Below are 21,599 nucleotides of genomic sequence, written 5' to 3' on the forward strand. Positions count from 1 at the left end.
GCCTGTTGCTCCTACTCCACGGCTGTTTGAAACTCTGATGGGTGGATTCTGGACCCACCAGAGATGCTGCCTGGACCAAAGATGGAGACGTCCAAGGCCCCTGCCTGGATCAGTGAAATGTGGAATCACCCACTTTTCCACCAGCTCAGTAGCAAAAGCATCTGTCAACTCTGGGTCTTTCTCTACAGTCAGCTGCAGAGACCTTCCTTCCCCCATCCTCCTGATCTGCTTCCAGCATCTCCCAGTGGCTGAATCCAACAGAAAACTGGTCAGCAAGGAGCTGGGAAGCAGATTTTCCAAAATCCCAGAGCAGGCAGGAGAAGAACAAACGTCAGGTTGCACAGGGCAGGTGAACAACCAGCACGAAGAAAAGTGGGTGTGTGAAGATGGTCCCCTCGCCACTGGCTGTGAGAGTGAAGTGAAAACGTTAGTCACTCAGTCGTGTTCAATTCTTTGTGACCCCATGGACTGTAGCCCGCCAGGCTTCTCCATCCATGGGATTCTCCAGGCAAGAATACTGGAGTGGGTTGCCATTCCCTTCTCCAGGGGATCTTCCTGACCCAGGGATTGAACTCAGGTCTTTCAAACTGCAGGTAGATTTTCTACCATCTGAGCAAATGGTACAAATAAAAACAACACAACAGCCAAATTCTCAACCATAGATCTGCAAAATCTGAAAATATTGATAACAGCCAATGCTGATGAGGTCTTCCCTGGTGGCTCAGATGGTAAAGAATCTGCCTGCATTGCAGGAGACCTGGGTTCAATCCCTGGGTTGGGAAGATCCCCTGGAGAAAGAAAAGGCTACCCATGCCAGTGTTCTGATAAGGATGTGGGGAGATGCAAAGCCATTTTTACATACTCACTTAGTGGAATTGTGTCTATTTTTGTGAAATAAATGAGAGTTTAGTTGTTCGCCTTTTTCTTTGGATCTCAGGTGCACAGCTTGGAATAGTAATAATCTTTAATTCAGACGATGAGATGTTTTCATCATTGGTTTAAGAATAGTCTATTTGTAATTAGTTATTTTACTATCTCAATTTATTACTATCATTTTTGTTATACAGACTGGCTAGGAACACAGTGTTAAATAGAAATCATGACAGAGCATCCTTGATTCATATTTTTCAATTAAAAAAATGCTTTTAACATTCTTCATCAAGGAAGACATTTGTCCTACTTTTCTTATAGATACAGTTTACCATTCAAGGAAATTCTGTTTCCAAATTCTGAACTTCTAAAAAATTGTGGTTGGGCATTTCTTTTTATCACATGTTTTTTCTGAATTTCCTGAGCTTATTATATTGTTTTTCTCTTTTGACTGATTAATGTAGTAAATTTTGTATCATCAAACAATCCTTGCACAACTGGCACAAATGCAAAATGTGTCACCTCATCTTTATTTATACTCTGGGGCTATGTTTTCTAATATTTTATATCTATATGCATGAATTACATAGGACCAAATATTTCATTTCTGTGATGTCATGGCGTTGTATTATATCAAGGTTATGAGTTCATATAATGAGTTTGAAAGTAATCCCTCTTTTCTCTTGTCTGACAGAATTTGTTTAAAATTAAAAAGACTTGTTCCTTAAAAGTCTGGTAGAAATAGCTTATGGCCACATGAGACTGATGTGTTAAAATTTTAAATATGCAAGGCTGTGGACACAGCAATTCCAATGTTAGTCATCTAGTCTTTTGATGTAAAAAGCACATTATTTTGATGTAAAAAGCATGAAGTTTTGTGTGTAAGGATACATATTTCGGCATTTATTTCAAGAGAAAACAAATGGAAACAGCCTATGAGTGGTGAAGGGGTTAAATACAGAATATTCAATCACAGACTGTAAGACAACTACTATAAAAGATTCACTGTGTTCTCTGCTTCCATCTGATATGATACCCAAGTATATTGTCAAGGAAAACAAGTGACTTTGCTACAAAGAAAAGAGGAAAAGAAAGACAAGGCGGTGATCTGACCTACATAATGTTCCTCCGTGTTTATCTAAGCAAAGAACATTAACATATGCACCATTTTTGCCGAGGATGGACAGAGTAGAGTAGCTAAGACCATGGCCTCTGGAGCCAAACATTAATGTGGAAGCCCAGCTCTGGCTGTGGGACCCTATGTAACTTACTAAGCTCTCTGAACCTCAGTTTCTTTGCCTGTGAAACAAGAATAAGGGTAGCATTTACCTTAACTTGGATGCTAGGGTAGCATTTACTCGATCTGCTGAGTAAATGAATGATGCTATATTCCTGGTGCAAAAGAAGCATTCCATGAGTGGTGGTACTCATTATTATTGAATTATTAGTTATTTAAGTAATATTATTCCAGTTATTTATTATTCAAGAATTTATCATTTAAACATTATTTTAAAAGGTTGATAGAGGAGATAGTGGGCTATTAACTATTTTTAGATACCTTACTGCAGTTTTTGAATAATTTCAATGAATATAATTTATGCATATAAATGAAAAAAAAATGGAAAGAAAGGGGCCACCAACTGTATGAAGTCTGAGACAAGTATGAAAGGATAAGCTTTCCGGGAACAGCTGTGTTTCCAGGCAGACAGATAAATCTGCGGTAGCTTTGATGTTTCTCAAAACACAGTATTAAAATGAGTCACAGCCTCTCCCTGGTCTTTTATCATTCCTACACTGGAATCTGTATCATCCCTACCAAAAATTATCCGTGAAGACAGGCTCACTTCCTGGCATAGGAATTAGGAGCCTTAATGAAAATGAGCATTTTCATTTCCCAAAAGCTCTGAGCCCTGAGCCACCGCGCCTGACTCCAGGTCGACCTGGCCTTTATGGACACAGCAGCTGGCGTCCGATCATCCTGGCCCTACCACGCCCGCATTACTGGCGGTTCACTGCACCTGGCAAACCTCGGCTTGGAGAATCGCTTCTTCCCCACGGGGGCTGCTGTGAAGATTTCAGGTGGTACATGCACAGGTCTGAGCAGAATGCCTGGCCCAGGGGACTCTCCCAAATGTGGTAGAGATGGGGGTGGCCGATTCCTCGGATGGAAATGATAGATCTGGCTAAAAAATAACGTAAAACTTTCATAGCTCGAAAACACTTTACTTCAGAGGAAAAGACAAAGTAGAAAAAAAGGACTCAACAAGACACTGGTACAAGTCAACCCAGATGGAAATATGCTGACAAATAAATACTAATAGGAGAAAACACCATTGGCAGATAAAAGCAAAAGAGAAAGGGCTCATTGCCACTCTCCAAACATCCCAATTGGGGGACTTTTCCCCAAATTTACTGATCTCCCTGCAGCTTCTTCTTTACTTTCTCCTAAGAGGAGTGTGTGTATGTGCTCAGTCCACTCAGTCATGTCCAACTCTATGACTCTTCTGTCCGTGGGATTCCCCAGGCAAAAATACTGGAGTGGGTTGCCATTTCCTCCTCCAGGGGATCTGCCCAACCCAGGGATTGAACCTGAGTCTCCTGGGGCTCCTGCATTGGCAGATGGATTCTATACCACTGAGTCACTTGGGGAGCCTCTCCTAAGAGAAGAGGGCCTTTCAGAAAAGTAAATAGGGATGCTCACTCATCACTTCCATTTCCCTTCCGAGAGCCAGATGCCTGCAAGGGTGACCCTCCTCTGCTCCCCTAAGCTGGGACTCATGAGGAAGTACCCACATCAGGGAGGGACTGTCCTTGCCAACTGTCCAACCTGCACCACTCCAGAGGCAGAGAAAGGATACAAAGAAAAGATTCAGAGAAAGGATGATACTGAACTCTTACTTCAGTTCATAGGCATTTTGGCTCTCACCTGAAGCTGCGTCCTCCGTCTTCATCTTTATTAGGAATAGAGGTGATGTTTCAGCCTTCCGTCCCTCTTTGGTCTGACTTCTGAAATTACTGGACCAAAGGCAGGGGAAGGAACTGTCATTCATTGTCCCCTTCAGAGATTTTAGCCATCCCCATGGTGAAGATGCTAACTTGACTGATAATCAGACAAATGCATGTTGAAACAGAAGTGAAAGGTCACGGCCATGCGGCCGCTTGATCCAGGGTGAGCAGGAGAAGTGAGAGAGGTCACACCTGCAAAAGTGAGGGTTCAGCTGGGCGGGACTGTCAGGAGCCTTCAAGCTGCTGGGACCCTCTGACTGGTGCTTTCACTTTGGGGATTCTACCCCACGGACAGAAATTCACTGACAAGCTATTATCTATAGCATTGTCCCCAAAAGTAAACTTCAAAGCAGTCAGAATATCCAGCAAGGGAGATTTGTTGTTCAGTCGCCAAGTTAAGACTCCATAGACTGCAGCACACCAGGCTTCCCTGACCCTTACCATCTTCCGGAATTTGCCCAAATTCATATTCATTCTATTGGTGACACTGTCCAGCCATCACATCCTCTGCCCTCTTCTCCTTCTGCCTTCAATCTTTTCCAGCATCAGGGTTGATTTTTTTTTTCCCAGTGAGTCAGTTGTTCGCATCAGGCGGCCAAAGTATTGGAGCTTCAGCTTCAGTATCAGTCTATCCAAAGAATATTCAGGGTTGATTTCCCATAGGATTGAGTGATTTGATCTCCTTGCAGTCCAAGGGACTCTCAAGAGTCTTCTCCAGCACCACAGTACAATATAAATCATGGACCAGTCACAGGATGGAATGTGATAAAGCCATTAAAAAGAGTATTGGAAAACGTTTCGACACACCTGCAGTTACTGCTAAGCAACAAAATAAATTACAAGATTATTTGTAAAGTGTCAATCTAATTATATACTTAAGATTTAGAAGGAAATAACGCAAGCTATCAGGCTTCCCTGGTGGCTCAGAAGGTAAGAATCTGCCTGCAATGCAAGAGACCCCAGTTTAATCCCTGGGTTGTGAAGATCCCCTGGAGAAGGGAATGGCAACCCACATCAATGTTCTTGCCTGCAGAATCCAATAGACAGAGGAGCCTGGCGGGCTACAGTCCATGGGGTTGCAAAGAGTCAGACATAACTGAGTGACTAAGCACACACAATATAAACTATAATGGGATTTATATCGTGGGGGCTGGATTGCAGGTGATGTCTATTTTTGCCTCTGTGTTTTTCTACATTCTCTGCATTCTCCATAAATATACTCTTTTAATAAAAAAGAAAAAATCATGAGCCGGTCTAAAATGAGTCTGGTATGGAATGTAGGATAATAAAGGGCTGAAGAAACACAGAAGATAGAACAGCTGGCCAGGGTTGGTGGCCAGGGAGAAAGACACGTGAACACAAAAAGAGGCAAGTTTTCCAAAAAAGAACTGGTTTGGAAGAAACACACAGAGATGCCCACGGAGCAGCTGTGTGGGAGGACTAGATCTCTGGCACCTTTGGGGACAGAATGGTGCCCAGAGGTTCAGACACTAGTGCTCTGTCGCTGTGGTCAGGGTCTGCCTGTTAGAATGTCTCTTTCACTTTCACCCCACTTCTCTCCCACGTGGCCTGAGTCAGGTGCCCACCCTGACCTGCTCCTTTCATCCTCTGGGAACCGAAGAATTGATGCTTTGAACTGTGGTATTGGAGAAGACTCTCGGGAGTCTCTTGGACTGCAAGGAGATCCAACCAGCCCGCCCTAAAGGAAATCAGTCCTGAATATTCATTGGAAGGACTGATGCTGAAGCTGAAACTCCAATACTTTGACCACCTGATGCGAACAGCTGGCTCATTGGAAAAGACCCTGATGCTGGGAAAGATTGAAGGCAGGAGAAGGGGACGACAGAGGATGAGATGGTTGGATGGCATCACTGACTCGACGGACGTGAGTTTGAGTAAGCTCTGGGAGTTGGTGATGGACAGGGAGGCCTGGCGTGCTGCAGTCCATGGAAAGAGTTGGACACGACTGAGCGACTGAACTGAACCGAGCCCCAGACCGGAAGTTTCCAGTCTGGCCAGAAGGGAGCGCTGTGGCTCAGGCCGGGCACCTGGAACCAGACTCTTCTGTTCAAGTTCTTCGTCTGTCCTTACCTGTAACTTGCGAAATACACTTGGAGCATGGGGGGGGGGGGGGGTGGGAGGAGGGGGGGGGTGGGAGGAGGGGGGGGGTGGGGGGGTGGGGGGGGCGGGGGCGGACCATGAGCCCCGCGTCTCAGGGATTAAGTAAAACAGGTATCCACACATGTCTGTAACCTGAAAAAGGCCTGCGAATCTGAGGGTCACTAATCCTTTGGAGCTTACTGTCTACATTTAAATGCCTCGCAGCGGCTCTGACTTTCCCCAGGCTGGCACCACCGGCAGAGGTGTTGCCATCCGCCTGCGAGTGTGCACCGCGACCTCTGCCCGTGTGCTCCTTCTGGGCGCCGGGCCTGTTAGTGCAAAGGGCTGCTGGACGTTGCTCCTGACTTGGTTTGACCCCCTGGGCTGGGACCCTGGATCCCCGGCCCAGTGTGCATGGGCTCTGGGGTTAGCATCTTGGACCCATCAAAGCTCCCCTCAAGACGGGAAGGGCCTTGCTGTCAGCTGGCTGCACTCCACCTGCTTTCATTCTCGCTGCCGACCCAGCCGAGTGAGGAGGCCTCGTGTCGCTCCCGATCTTCACCCTGACTCTGGCTCTCAACCTCTCTGTACAGTTGTGTGGTCTGGGCACTGCACACGCCTCGGCGGTGCTGCTTATACTACAGTCTGTAAGGAACAAGCCTAGGCCTGAACAGTTACGAACAGGCCTGCCCTGGTGTAGTGATCAAGCTGTGATTCAGTCCAGCTGGCCCTGGCTGGTTCACAAAGGTTCCTGCCTGTTCTAGCTGCGAGAGGGGCAGGCCTCAGAATCTCTCTGAACCTCAGTTTCCTCAGTTGTAAAGGGAGGAGCTGGACTGGCTGATGTCCAAGCTGAATTAGCTAGACACGCCAAACTGTACTACTTAGCTCTTCTTGGTAGCTCAGCTGGTAAAAAATCCGCCTGCAGTGCAGGAGACCCCGGTTCAATTCCTGGGTCAGGAAGATCAGCTGGAGAAGGGATAGGCTACCCCTCCAGTATTCTTGGGCTTCCCTGGTGGCTCAGTTGGTAAAGAATCTGTCTGCAACACAGGAGACCTGGGTTGGGAGGATCCCCTAGAGGAGGACACAGCAACCCACTCTAGTATTCTTGCCTGGAGAATCCCTATGGACAGAGGAACCTGGTGGGCTACAGTCCATGGGGTTGCAAAGAGACACAACTGAGCGGCTAAGCACAGCACAGCACAGTACCCCAGTATATATGGATTCTGGGCAGTGTCCATGATATTACCAGACATGTATCTGCTCAGGTTTGGGATCCAGCATCCTGGTTCAGTCCTTGTCCTGATGCAATCTTTTTTTTTTTTTTCACTTTTTGACTGCACCCCAAGGCACATGGGATCTTAGTTCCCTGAGCAGGTATCGAGCCCACCCCCCATCCCTCCGCCATGCATTGGAAGCTTGGAGTCTTAACTGTTGGACCACCAGCGAAGTCCCCAAATGCAGTCTCCAGCCTCCTGTTGCTCTCGGTCCTGCTCCAGCACCGCCGTTCCCGCTCACAGGAAGAGGGAGGCTTTGTGGATGGCTGCGGAGGTTCGAGAATGCCCAACCAGACTGAATCAGAAAACCCATGAAGAGGATTAGTGGGTATTACAGCTAGAAATCTGTGTTAGGACCACAGAGTGGCTGTTTGCTCTTGTCAAGGTACTCTCTGGACTCGTAGGTCAGGAGGTGAAGCTCTTTGGGGCAGGTGGCCTCTTGGTGCCCTGCAGTCACACATGGGACCTGCCTTGCCAACCCCACAAAGATGCTGACTATCTAAGGTCAACTGTGAAGCCAGGCACACTGCCGTCTAGCAGATATAAGCCCCAGACAGTTTAGGAGGAACTGGAGTCAGAGCGCAGACACTCTCAAAGTCATGGGACTCTGGCTGGGACCCCAAACCCAGCTGCTCCCAGTTAGGAACCCCTGGGCTCCTAGGTGCCCACAGTTGCTTTGTGGGGCCCTTTAAGTGGGACCACCCTTCAATGCCTTGTACATAGAGCTGGAGGGTGGCCTGCAGAGCTGGGTGGGTGAGCATAATCAGGTCAGGGATGTCTGTGTGCACCATATTTCATATTTACCCAGAGCTGCTCTGGAGTCCCAGGGACACTAAGCAAGAGAGTAATATTTTAGAGATGGTTCTGGCTGACCACAGAGTTGGACAAGGGCCAAACGGGCACTTAGGGAGCACAGTCTGGGAGGCTGTGCAGTGGTTCCAAAGATGGATGGGTGACTAATGGAGACAAAAGACAGGTCATGGGGCAACAAGAAACTTGAGCCAGCCAGCCAGCATGTGCAGAGTGCCTCCCTTGCATCAAATGCCTGGGGATGGAAAAAGGTTGGGGCTACAAGAGCCTTGAGACCAGAGACATCCTGAGAGTCAAGAAGAGGAGAGTGAGAGAGAGGACAAGCCTGGGTGAGGCTTCTGTCTGTCCCCCAGCTCTCTGCTGTCTCCCACCCCTCAGCTCACCACAAACACACACACAGCCAGGGCTGTGCCTCTGCAGGCGTTGACTGCAATCAGGGGACCACGTTGATTGAACCAGAGCCCTCTTCACGGGGTCTGGACTGAACCATCTCGAGATAAGCAACGCGGTACCATGCCAGTGCATAGAGCACTCAGAAATGATTCATTTTTGCTCCTTTGAAATGGTGGCAAGTCTTCTACAGAACAAACCACATCCGGAGTGGAAGTGATAAAGCTCAGAACAGCGGAAGGATAACCATGGTGACACTCTCACAGTTTGGGGGCTGTAAATAAGAGGTGTGTTTACTCTGGAATTGCCACCGAAAACAGAAAAGCTGCAAATACAACAGCCAAGCAACACTCTTCTCTTCTGGGCTCATCGACAGAGAAAGTACAGATAACTCACATTTTCCAGAGGCTGTACGCAAATCCAAGATTTTCTTTTGGCATTGCTGTGGAAAAATCCTCAGAGAGGAAGATGAGCCTTTCAAGGATGAGTTCTTTTTTTATTATTTTAAAATAAAATATTCACCTGCAGTTGTAAGAAAGAACAGAGAGATCCCCCTAGACTCTTCATCCACTTTCTCCCATGGATACATTTTGCATGACTGTAGCAGAATATCACAGCTAGGAAACTGGCACTGACACCAATGGTTCTGTGCTGGGGAACTCTGAGTGACATCTTGTACTTTTCAAAATATAAAAATGCAAAATTTCTGTATTAAAAAAAAACTAAAATTAAATTATAAGACAATAAGGCAAGGAGAAAATGTTTTTTCTGTGAATCCTAGCAAAGGGCTTATGTCCACAGAATGGGTCTATTCCCTTTTAGAAGGAAAACAGTTAAGTGGCCCTTGAAAAAATTTTGATGGTCTGTAGAATTATAACTAAAATTACTATAATACAATAATATCTCAGGAAGCCTATAAGGCAACATTGGATGAATTTGCTTCTTGACATGATTGTTTGGAGGAATTATTGTTTGATTTCAACCTTTCCTAAAGTTCTCTAGCGTTATTTCTTACATCTGGAAATTCACCAGTTCTCTCTAGTATTATATTCTAAATATCTAGTGTCTTTTTACTGATTCACTTATACATTCAACAAACATTTATTGATTGTCTGCTATTAGCCAATTATTTTTCTAAGGGGAGGAAACCAGGAGTAATCACAAAAGTCCTTTGAGGAGCTGTCATTCCAAACAGTCCCCCCGCCCCCCTGCAACATTTCAACTTAACTATGACTGTTCTTGTTTAGGATTCCATCGTCTTCCAGAAGGAAGGTTCTAAAAGCTTCTGAATCCATCACCCTCTGTACAGTATCTCCCCTGCCCCCTGTTTATTCTCTGCACTGCTGATCTTCCCCACAGACACACCTGATTATGTGACGTTCAAGTACAAAATCCATCCAGTGCCCCATCACTCCTATCTCCCTCTATACAGCACAAGTTCAAGATGTTCTTAATGGTCCAGCCTTTCTCTTCCCGACAGTATCCGTCATTCATCCTTTATCGTCCTGCCCACACTTGAGGCTTCGGTTGGGTCTGACTCTGTGTGACCGTATGGACTGTACTCTGCCAGGCTCCTCTGTCTTGGGATTCTCCAGGCAAGAATACTGGAGTTACTGAAGTGGGTTGCCATGCCCTCCTCCAGGGGATCTCCCTGACCCATGGGTTGAACCCGAGTCTCCTGTGTCTCCTGCATTGCAGATGGATTCTTTACTGCTGAGTCGCTGGGGAAGCCCAATTTATATACACACACATATATATACACACATATATACGTACACACACAATTCAAACCTTTGTGTTTTTTCCACTTAAAGTATATTAGAATGTTTTCAGCTTTTGACACAAACTGCTAAACTGATTTTCAAAAAGACTGAATAAATTCAAAAATTTATTCTCTCATCATTAGATGTGAAAATGCACAGCTTATCTAACACACCTTCACAAACGCTAGTGAAAGCAAAAATTGGTCCTTTTCTTCAACTTTACTTTTCTTCATTCTTAGCAAGATTAACTATATTGTCATTTGTTTATAAAGTTCTTCCATTTCATCTTTCTTGAATTTTTAAAGCTTTTTCTTTGCCTATTTCATTAATAGAACATTTCGGTTTTTCTCACTGATGCTTTGGAACTATCTATTGACATTTAAATTCTTTCTCAGTCATCTTCATCAAAAAATTTTTTTTCAGCCTATAATTTGACTTTCATGTTTTTTGTGATATTTGGCATAAAATTTTTATGTGAATGCCAATATACCATTTCCCTCTTACTGCCTTCCATTGGTTTTAAACTTAGAAGTCCTTTCTCCATACAGAAGCCAAGGAGTTTTTCCCCCTCTCTCTTTTCTATTTTTTTTTTTTTTTTTATAACTGAGCTCTGATCAATCTACAGTTTATTCTGGTGTGTGGTAAAGTTAGAAGCAGGTATTTTCCTCAAATATCTTGTCAATTACTGGGTCATCCTTGATTGAGAAATCTTTCATTTTCTGTTCATGAGTGATGCCTCATTTAACATATGTTAAATGCAGACCTGGTCTGATCTCTGGTCATTGACACACAGCTGCTTCTTGTGCCTGCGGCGCTCAGAAGCACTTGGTGTAGATCGGCACAGCGTACAAACCCGGGGAAGCCCGTATGCCCTCACTTCTCTTCGTGGGGACAGTTTTCTTCAGTGTTTCTACTTACTTACTCTGTCAGCTTCATTTGGGAAGGCTATTCACTTTCAAATAGAGCATTTTCCATTCTGACCCATAGCTGCTATGTGTCAGATATACATGTCAAAACTAACTATGTTTTTAGACATAGTTTTAACTATGTTTTAAAAACTAAGTTATTTTTCAGCTTAATTTTTACTTTTAGTTATTTGCCCCCTCATATTTATTAGGAAGGATATCTTTAGCTCTTCTTTTTGTGGGTGCTATTAGAAACAGGATTTAAAACATTTTAAACTGGTTCCCCTCCCCCAAGCATGCTAAGTGACGTCTGAGTCTTGCGACTTCATGGACTGTAGCCCACCAAGCTCATCTGTCCATGGAATTTCCCAGGCAGGAACACTGGAGTGGGTTGCCATTTCCTCCTCCATTTAACTGGTTGCTACTGCTGCTGCTGCTAAGTCACTTCAGTCGTGTCCAACTCTGTGCGACCCCATAGACGGCAGCCCACCAGGCTCCCCTGTCCCTGGGATTCTCCAGGCAAGAACACTGGAGTGGGTTGCCATTTCCTTCTCCAATGCATGAAAGTGAAAAGTGAAAGTGAAGTCTCTCAGTTACATATCTCTAAATAAAAAAGCGACTTACTTTGGTGGGCTTATTGTAAGTTTGGTCATTTTATTAACTCCTGTGCTTATTTCTTCTCCTGTTAGGTGGCTCTCTTGAGATTCTAGGTGTACTGCCAGAAGAAACGGAGACAGTAGAGCTGGTGTTCTCTCCAGTGCTGGGCACACAGCATTCCACCTACATGAAGTTCAAATGCGAGCAGAGCCAGTGGAGTGATGGAGGTCAGAATGGAGACTGACTCTGGGGAGGAGGGAAGGGGCTGGCGGAGAGGAGGTGTCGGGGGGTCTCTGCAGTTCTGGTGTCATTCTAGGCGGTTGTCACATAGGGGTGCTCAGTGTGTAAAAGTTCATTGAATTATCCACTTATGGTCGGTGGACTTTTATATTTGGATGCCTATACTGGGGTAAATGGTGATCCTCCAAAAGATTTATCTGAGTCCTAACCCCAGGTAGCTATGAATGTGACCTTTATTTGAAAAATGTATCTTTGTTGATTTACTTAAGTTAAAGATCTTGAGGTGAGATCTTTCTGGATTAGTTGTTTAGTTGCTAAGCCATGTCAGACTCTTTATGACCCATGGACTGCAGCACACCAGGCTTCCCTGTTGTTCACTATCTCCTGGAGTTTGCTCAAATTCATATCCACTGAGTCAGTGATGCCATCCAACCATCTTACCCTCTGTCATCCCCTTCTTCTCTTGCCCTCAATCTTTCCCAGCTTCAGAGTCTTTTCCAGTGAGTCAGCTGTTTGTATCAGGTGGCCAAAGGAATGGAGCTTTAGCTTTAGCATGAGTTCTTCCAATGAATATTCAGGGTTGATTTCTTTTAGGATTGTCTGGTTTGATCTCCTTGCTGTCCAAGGGACTCTCAAGAGTCTTCTCCAGCACTATAGCTTGAAAGCATCAATTCTTCAATTCTTCAATATTCAGCTTTCTTTATAGTCCAACTCTCACATCCGTACATGACTACTGGAAAAACCATAGCCTTGACTAGATGGACCTTTGTTGGCAAAGTAATGTCTCTGCTTTTTAATATGCTGTCTAGGTTGGTCATAGCTTTTCTTCCAAGGAGCAAGGGTCTCTTAATTTCATGGCTGTAGTCACCATCTGCAGTGATTTTGGAGCCCAAGAAAAGAAAATCTGTCACCGTTTCCGTTTTTTCCCCATCTATTTGCATGAAGTGATGGGAACAGATGCCATGATCTTAGTTTTTTGAATGTTGAGTAATTAAGTGTGGGCTCTAAATCCAATAACAAGTGTCCCTATAAAAACAGGGAAAATGCAGACACACAGAAGAGAGGGTAATGTGATGATATAGAAGTTGGAGTGATGTGTCCACAAGCCAGGGAATTCAGGGAATGACAACAGTAGAGCTGGAAAGAGGCAGAGCTGTGGCAGGAAGCAATGTGGGCCACCCCAAAATGTGTCTCTTTGATGTGGGGATTATTTTAGGCTGATTATTTTTAAGAACCGGATGACTCAGGAAGTCTTACTTTTTACCTTTCCCTTGGCTGCCTAAAGAATTTAGACAAAGGGTCTTTTTGCAGAAGAGAGCTATCACCAATGATGCTGGCAAAGAATATGGGCCAGGTGAGGTGGGGACACTGGCAGGGCCTGGCGATCAGAGTCCATCTGTGTCCATTGTCCCTGCAGGCTCAGAAAACACATGTTTACCAGACATTTGCTTTTCTATCTCTACGAGAATCACTTTCTTCCTCTTTGAAACCCCATATACTTCCCCAACCTCCTCTCTTATCCTTAGCTGAAGATAGCCTTTAAGGGAAGGACTTCAGCCATGTTAGTGAGTTACTCAGTTTTCCAGGGTCTCTCCCATGGAGATATTATTAAACTTTTGTTTGCTTTCTCTTGTTAATCTGTCTCATGTCAATTTAATTCTTAAACCAGTCAGAAGAACCTAGCAGAGGAAAATGTCTTCCTCCACAGCAAAAAGGTCTTCCCCCAGAGCAGCGGTCCCCAAGCTTTTTGACATCAGGTTCTGGCTTTGTGGAAGACAATTTTTTCATGGACTGGGCAGGAGTTGGGTGAGGGGTTGGGGATGATTCAAGTGCATTAGATTTATTGTGCACTTTATTTCTAATATATTAAATCAGCTCCATCTCAGATCATCCAGGCATTGGATCCTGGAGGTTGGGGAACCCTGCCCTAAAGCTTTAGGAGGGAGCATGGCTCTGCCGAAGTCTGTTTCAGGCCTCCAGAACTGTGAGAGAACACACATCTGCTTGGAGCAAATAATAGCATTCCTAGGAAACTAACACAATGCCATATTTCAATACAAATTTTACTTAAACAAACACAGACAGACAAAAAATCAACTAAAACTCGTGTTGGCAGGAGTGCGTGATCTTCTACATGGTGGCTGAGAGCTCTTTGGAAAGCTATGAAGTTACTGATCTAAATCATTAAACACATACTTTTGTTTTACCCCATTCACAGAACTATTACCTAAGGAGTAATTGTAGGTGTCCACGACAATGTTCACTCCAACAGATTATTCCCAGGCCTTTAAGGATACCCATCTGACACCATTTTTCACTTGTCAACAAAACAAAATTATAAAAGTCATTGCTGGTGAAGATATGGTGCATGCGTACTCAGCTGTGTCTCCCTCTTTGTGACCTCGTGGACTGTAGCACACCAGGCTCCTTTGTCCCTAGGATTCTCCAGGCAAGAATACTATAGTAGGTTGCCATTTCTTACTCCAAGGGATCTTCCTGACCTAGGGATTGAACCTGAGTCTCTGGATTGTCCTGCATTGGCAGGCGGATTCTTTGCCAATGAGCCACCTGGGAAGCCCAAAGATATAGTAGTTAAAGCAATTTCTCTCCCCTGTAGGAGAGCAAGTATCAGTGCAGCTGTGGCAGGCTGCTTCAGCGAGATAGTAATGTGTGTTCTTTCCTTCTAAACTTTCCCTTTCTCCTTCAAAGAAAGTAGCCAGGCTATATGAGTGTCATGCTGCTGCTGCTGCTGCTAAGTCGCTTCAGTCGTGTCCGACTCTGTGCGACCCCATAGACCGCAGCCCATCTGGCTCCGCCGTCCCTGGGATTCTCCAGGCAAGAACACTGGAGTGCATTGCCATTTCCTTCTCCAATGCACGAAAATGAAAAGTGAAAGCGAGGTCGCTCAGTCATGTCCGATTCTTCACGATCCCGTGGACTGCATCCTACCAGGCTCCTCCATCCATGGGATTTTCCAGGCAAGAGTACTGGAATGGGTTATGAGTGTCCTACTGCTATGTAATAAATACCACCAACTTAGTGACTTGAGACAAAATTTATTTATAGCTTACGGTTCTAGATTTCTGGTTCAGAAATCCAGGCAGGGCTCAACTCATTTCTGTGCTCAAGGTTTCACAAGATTTAAATCACAGTGGTCAGCAGCCTACTTTCATTGCTGGTGGCTCTAGGGGCAAATCTACTTGCAAGCTCATTCTGATTGGTGGCAGAGTTCAATTTCTTGGGACTGAAGTCCCTGTTTCTTGAGGATCATCAGCTACGGGTCATTCTCCACCCATGGAGACCCTCACTTTCCTTGTCTTGTGGACCCTCCATCTCCAAAGCCAGCATTTGGCCCCTTTCCAATCCAGCCCATTTCACACTGTCTCCAGGAAGGCCTTAGTCCCTTGTGAGGACTTGTCTTATTGGGTCAGACCCAAATTGCTGAAAATAATAAACTAATTTAATAAAAGAAATATGTGGGATGATAAGTAAAGCACCCAGTTTGGGCATGATATTTGCACTGTATTTTTGTGGCAGAGGAGAACAGATACAGCCGTCTCCCTATAAGTGAGGAGAAGACAACCTGGCCCCCAAACTCTTGACCTAAATGAAAAGCTTGCAAAGATGGTGGCAGGAGGACTTTTAGTAACCTGAGGATATGGAATTGTTGTCTTGTTGTCATTTCTTCATCCTTCTGCCTGTCTCCTGAAAGGTAATCCCATCTGTGTCCGTCAGTTTCTCCCCCTTCTCCACACACACACGTACATGCACTCTTGCCCAGACAGAACACCGAGGACTGCAAATCCCGAAGGCCATGAGCAAACAAGCCAGAGACCTAGCATGGGTCAGCACACTCTGGTCTCAGAGGTTAAACTCTTAGATCAGAAAGACGCAGGGACTTTGGGGAAAGGGGAAGTCTGGGGACTGAGGCCTCAAATGGGGAGCCCAGACGGGAAGTTATTTAGGAAAGGAGCTCAGAGCTGAACCTGCACCTGCTCTCACTTCCTCGTGAGGAAAAGAACCACACTGACCACGTGGCACTGGAGCCAGGGCTGTGGTTCCAGCAAATGTCGCAGCAAGAAAATGAAAGACATGTTTTGCTTTGGAATCTAGCATTTTCCTCCCGGAGTGCCTTGCTCTGATGTCCACTTCTGACATGAGCCTTCTGAATGGTGAATTTCTTTATGGTTCTTTTTTTTTCTTCTGGCCACACCCTGCATGCCATGCACCCACCCCTAGGACACGTCTGCCTCTACAGGGGCACACAGAGATATACACCTTATTACACACACACACACACACACACGCACACACACACAAAGTCAGATACACACACAAACACATAGACACTCTCATGTACATACCTACTCACAGGCACACATATTCATATAAAGCTAAGCATGCTCAGTCGCTCCGTCATGTCTGACGATTTGCGACCCTATGGACTGGAGTCCACAAAGCTCCTCTGTCCATGGGATTCTCCAAGCAATAAGACTAGAGTGGGTTGCCATTTCCTCATTCAGGGGATCTCCCCGACCCAGGGATCGAATCTGTGTCTCCCAGTTTTCTGCATTGGCAGGTGGAGTCTTTACCACTGAGCCACCTGGGAAGCCCTTAAAGGTAAGCACATACTCTCAAACACACACACACACATGAACACATGCAGTGTTCAAATGCACACACACGCACATGACTTTTGGGCAGAAACTTTGCCCAGAGTCTGGAAGGCTTCTTTGGAGTGTTTGCTCCCTCAGCAAACATCTACTGGACACCTATGTGCGGTTAATCATCGTGTGGGATGTCAGAGGGGAAGTTGCTGGAATACAGAGGCCTGGCTCGTGGACCCAGAACACAGGGCAGATAAGGAGTCAGCAGCTTGCAGCTCTGGAGGTTGCAGCAGAAGATTGCTGCCACGGAGGTGAGCACAGGGATGGAGGTCCACCCCAGCCTGTGATGGTGGCCTTCCTGGAAGAGGAGGCTGCGTCTTTAAGCAGAGAGGAAACAGTGCAGCCTGAAGCTGCAGCATTTCATTCACCTGGGCTGCCTGGGCTGTGTGACTCACCTTTACATTCCCACCTCCCATCTTCAGAATCACGGGGCGCCCCTCCCACTCCCAAGGCTACACAGGCGGATTGACAGAGCCACAAGCATGAACCACCACGGGACCAGACATGTTTTGTTTGGGGGTTCTACACACTCAGAGCCAGAAAAAATGAAACTGAGGATAACTGCTTAAAGGAACCAGAATGAGAATTTAAGCCTAGGAAGGCAAGGACTAGAGAGGACTGAGAAAGAGGGGGCATGCTGTGACACATAAAAGGAATCATCCCTTTGTTCTGTGGGACAATTCAGCCAGTCTTCCCAACCTGTTGCTGTCAAATGTAAGATCAAGCAACCACAACAAGCTTATTGCATAAATCCATTCTCCACCCTCTCCACTCCTGACTCTGACTGCAGTGCTCATAGACATGGGAGGATATCTTGATGTATTAAGGTCTCCTTTACTTCACTGGCCCCATGTACCACCAGGGCAGCCAACCATGGGCTAGTGGTGACCTGGAAACTTCTGGATCAGTGATTCTCAAACTTGAACATGCATCACAATCACCTGAGGGCTTGTGAGGCCACAGGGCTGGACCCCATTTGCAGAGTTTCTGATTCAGTAGGTGTGGGGTGGAGCTCAAGTAATGGAGTGATGCTGATGCTCTGGGGACCCCACTTAGAGAACTGTTATAGCAACTCCTGAGGGTACAGCGATCCACCTTCACAATCTCCCTGACACCCACATAGTTAGAACAGGTGTTTGGATGTAAAGGAGGTCAAGACCAACAGAATCCGTAAATGCACCCACTGATATGTGATTCACTCCTCTCTATGATGTCACATCCACAGCCAGTAGTTTTGGGGAGTCTTTTATTAACCTAGAGGAGTCAGGGTATAGGGAAGAGAATTCTAAATCAGACTCCAGAGACGGGTTTTAATCTGGGCTCTGCTGTTTGCTTGTTGGTTGGGGTGATCTGTTACACAGCAGTAGCTGACTAATACAAGTGGCTGCTATGTCAGGTTTGGGAACTCTAGGATGAATTTAGAAAAATATCTATCTGCCAGGAATTTGCAATCTAGTAGAAGAGGCAGTTACAGTATGATGTGCTGAGTAACATGGAAGGAAGCAAAGAGGTATTGTAAGAACTCTAAGGCACAGGGACCTCAATCTACTTTGGAGGTTTTGGGGAGGAAACTTTCTTAGAAATAACTTGTGAGCCAAGCAGTGGGAGGGAAGGCAGATGGACAGCCCTGAGTGTGCCCTACACCAAACTCAAGCAGATGCTCACAGGCAGAATAGCACAGGGCTGAGATCAAATCCAGGGATGGACGCACAGATGAATGAGTTGACTTGCAGGGCTCCAGGGCCACAGAATGCTGCCTCGACTCCAACCCATCACCTTGTAGATGGGGGACTTCCCTGGTGGTCCAGTAGTTAACACTTCACCTTACAATGCAGGGGGTGCAGGTTCAATCCCTGGTCAGGAAGATACAATCCCACATGTCTCATGGCCAAAAAACCAGGACATAACCAACAGTAGCAGTATTGTAACAAATTCAATAGACTTTAAAAACAGTTCACATCAAAGCAAAACAAAACAAACAAACAAAACGGCAACTTACGAGCAGAAGTCATGATTCCTCTACAAGTGTGGATGAACTGGTCCACATCCGCCCACCACTCTCCTGCTCATGCCAAGATCCCAAACTTCATCCCTGAGCAGGTATCTCCTTGCCCAATGACCAGGACTGACATCACTAAGACCCACTGTACTTTGTAAGAGTAAAACAATTTTTCTCTAGAGAAATGATTAAGTTCTGATCCATTTTTCCAATAGTCCTTTACAAGTCCTCTGTACATCTTAAACTGTACATAATTCAGTCTTTGTTTGCCAACAATTCTATCTGACATGGGCTTCCCAGGTAGACTAGTGGTAAAGAATCTGCTTGACAATACAGGAGACACAAGAGATGCAGGTTTGATCCCTGGATCGGGAAGATTTTCTGGGGGAGAAAAATGGCACCCCACTCCAGTATTCTCGCCAGGAGAATCCCATGGACAGAGCAGCCTGGTGGACTGCAGTCCATGGCGTTTCGAAGAGTCAGACATGCCTGAGTGAGCAACTGAGCCCTCACTGAGCATATCTGACACAGGACTAGTGACAGAAGCACTCATCTGGAAAATGAAGCAAAGGAGAAGAGTCTGCCATTTCTAAGTAACTGACACCTCTCTGCAGTTTTATTTGAGCCCCCCAAAGTAGAGGAGTTTAGGCATAAGCGTCAAAATCAAGCCACTGCTGTGCTCAGCCTGCCGTCTTGGGAAGCAGCCAACTATGTTATGTGCAAGCTTATTGTTCTAACAGCTTCTTGGGTTGAGTTACAGCTTCTTAGCCAGAGGGGCAGGAGGGGCTCGTGCAGATAAACCAGGACTGTCCTGGATGTGCTGGCCTGTCCTCACCCCCTGGTCCATCTGCAAGTTCAGCTCCCAATCTGAAAAACCCATAGACAGATCTCCCCAGAAAACTGATGCTGTTTTACAAAATCCTTTTCTAGAAGGAGACACAGCAAACTGCTTAATTTTACCCAGTATTGATTTGAACCCTATAACTTTTACAGACATTTCTCACGGAGTTACTACCGGTCACAATAATATGACTCAGGGGACAGCTGGTTTCCCTTTTTTAAAAAAATGGAAAAACCACAGCCCAGACGAACAAGGCAGCTTCCCCTAGGGCCATGTGGAATTATCTGCGTCAGAGGCTGCTCAAGGTCGCTTAGGGTCCTAACCAGAAATGGGAACCTCTCCACAAAGCCTGACACAGTCAAAACCCCTGAGGAAGCACAAGAGCTTCAAGGCTCTCACTAGGGAGCCAGCGTCACAGAAGTCCTGGAGTTGGCAGCATCACAGAGAAGGAACCTGTATTGTCTGCTAAAAGATAAAGCAGTGGGTGACATGGCTTGTATAAAAGTGTGCTGCCTTTCTCATCACTGGTTCACAAGTTTCATGGTAATTAACCAGAATAAAGTCATAAGATGTCCTTCCTGGGGAGTCTCCAAATGCCAGCGTCATGTGACAGCTTCTAGACATTCTGGCCTCCATTTTGCAGACAAAAGGGTGGAACGTGTTAGGATTCTGATATATATTTAAGGCAAAGCAGACATCATTGGAAGACTAGAGATCTCTTCAAGAAAATTAGAGATACCAAGGGAACATTTCATGCAAAAATGGGTACAAAGGACATAAAAGGTATGGACCTAACAGAAGCAGAAGATATTAAGAAGAGGTGGCAACAACACACAGAAGAACTATACAAAAAAGATCTTAATTACCCAGATAACCATGATGGTGCGATCAGTCATCTAGAACCAGACAACCTGGAGTGCAAAGTCAAGTGGGCTTCAGGAAGCATCACTACGAACAAAGCTAGTGGAGGTGCTAGAATTCCAGTTGAACTATTTTAAATCCTAAAAGATGATGCTGTGAAAGTGCTGCACTCAATATGCCAGCAAATAAGGAAAACTCAACAGTGGCTACAGGACTGGGAAAGGTTAGTTTTCATTCCAATCACAAAGAAGGGCAATGACAAAGAATGTTTAAATTACTGCACCATTGCACTCATCTCACATGATAGCAAAGTAAAGCTCAAAATTCTCCAAGAGAGGTTTCAACAGTCTGTGAAACGACAACTTCCAGGTGTTCAAGCTGTATTTAGCACAGGAACCAGAGATCAAATTGCCAACATCTGTTGGATCATAGGAAAAGCAAGAGAATTCCAGAAAAACATCTACTTCTGCTTTATTTGACTATGCCAAAGCCTTTGACTGTGTGGATCACAACAAACTGTGGAAATTTCTGAAAGAGATGGGAATACCAGACCGCTTGATCTGCCTCTTGAGAAATCTGTATGCAGATCAGGAAGCAACAGTTAGAACTGGACATGGAACAACAGACTGGTTCCAAATAGGAAAAGGAGTTCGTCAAGGCTGTATATTGTCACCCTGTTTATTTAACTTCTATGCAGAGTACATCATGAGAAACGCTGGACTGGAAGAAACACAAGCTGGAATCAAGATTACCGGGAGAAATGTCAATAACCTCAGATATGCAGATGACACCACCCTTATGGCAGAAAGTGAAGATGAACTAAAGAGCCTCTTGATGAAAGTGAAAGTGGAGAGTGAAAAAGTAGGCTTAAAGCTCAATGTTCAGAAAATTAAGATCATGGCATCTGGTCCCATCACTTCATGGCAAATAGATGGGGAAACAGAGGAAACAGTGAAAATAGTGACGACTTTATTTTTGGGGTCTCCAAAATCACTGCAGATGGTGACTGCAGCCATGAAATTAAAAGATGCTTACTCCTTGGAAGGAAAGTTATGACCAACCTAGACAGCATATTAAAAAGCAGAGACATTACTTTGTCAACAAAGGTCCATCGAGTCTAAACTATGGTTTTTCCAGTAGCCATGTATGGATGTGAGAGTTGGACCATAAAGAAAGCAGAGTGCCAAGGAATTGATGCTTTTGAACTGTGGTGTTGGAGAAGACTCTTGAGAGTCCCTTGGACTGCAAGGAGATCCAACGAGTCCATCCGAAAGGA

General features: G+C 45.3%; 1 long non-coding RNA gene across 1 annotated transcript in view; it reads left to right on the forward strand.

The window, feature by feature from the left end:
- LOC133244920 (uncharacterized) overlaps positions 1-21,599 on the forward strand; it is a 72,932-nt gene that overhangs the window by 20,281 nt on the left and 31,052 nt on the right. The window contains exon 3 of the long non-coding RNA XR_009735552.1: positions 11,808-11,942. This is a non-coding gene — a long non-coding RNA (uncharacterized LOC133244920). The remainder of the gene's footprint in view (positions 1-11,807; positions 11,943-21,599) is intronic.

This window comes from Bos javanicus, chromosome 3 (assembly GCF_032452875.1).
Source record: "Bos javanicus breed banteng chromosome 3, ARS-OSU_banteng_1.0, whole genome shotgun sequence".
NCBI classification, from domain to species: domain Eukaryota; kingdom Metazoa; phylum Chordata; class Mammalia; order Artiodactyla; family Bovidae; genus Bos; species Bos javanicus.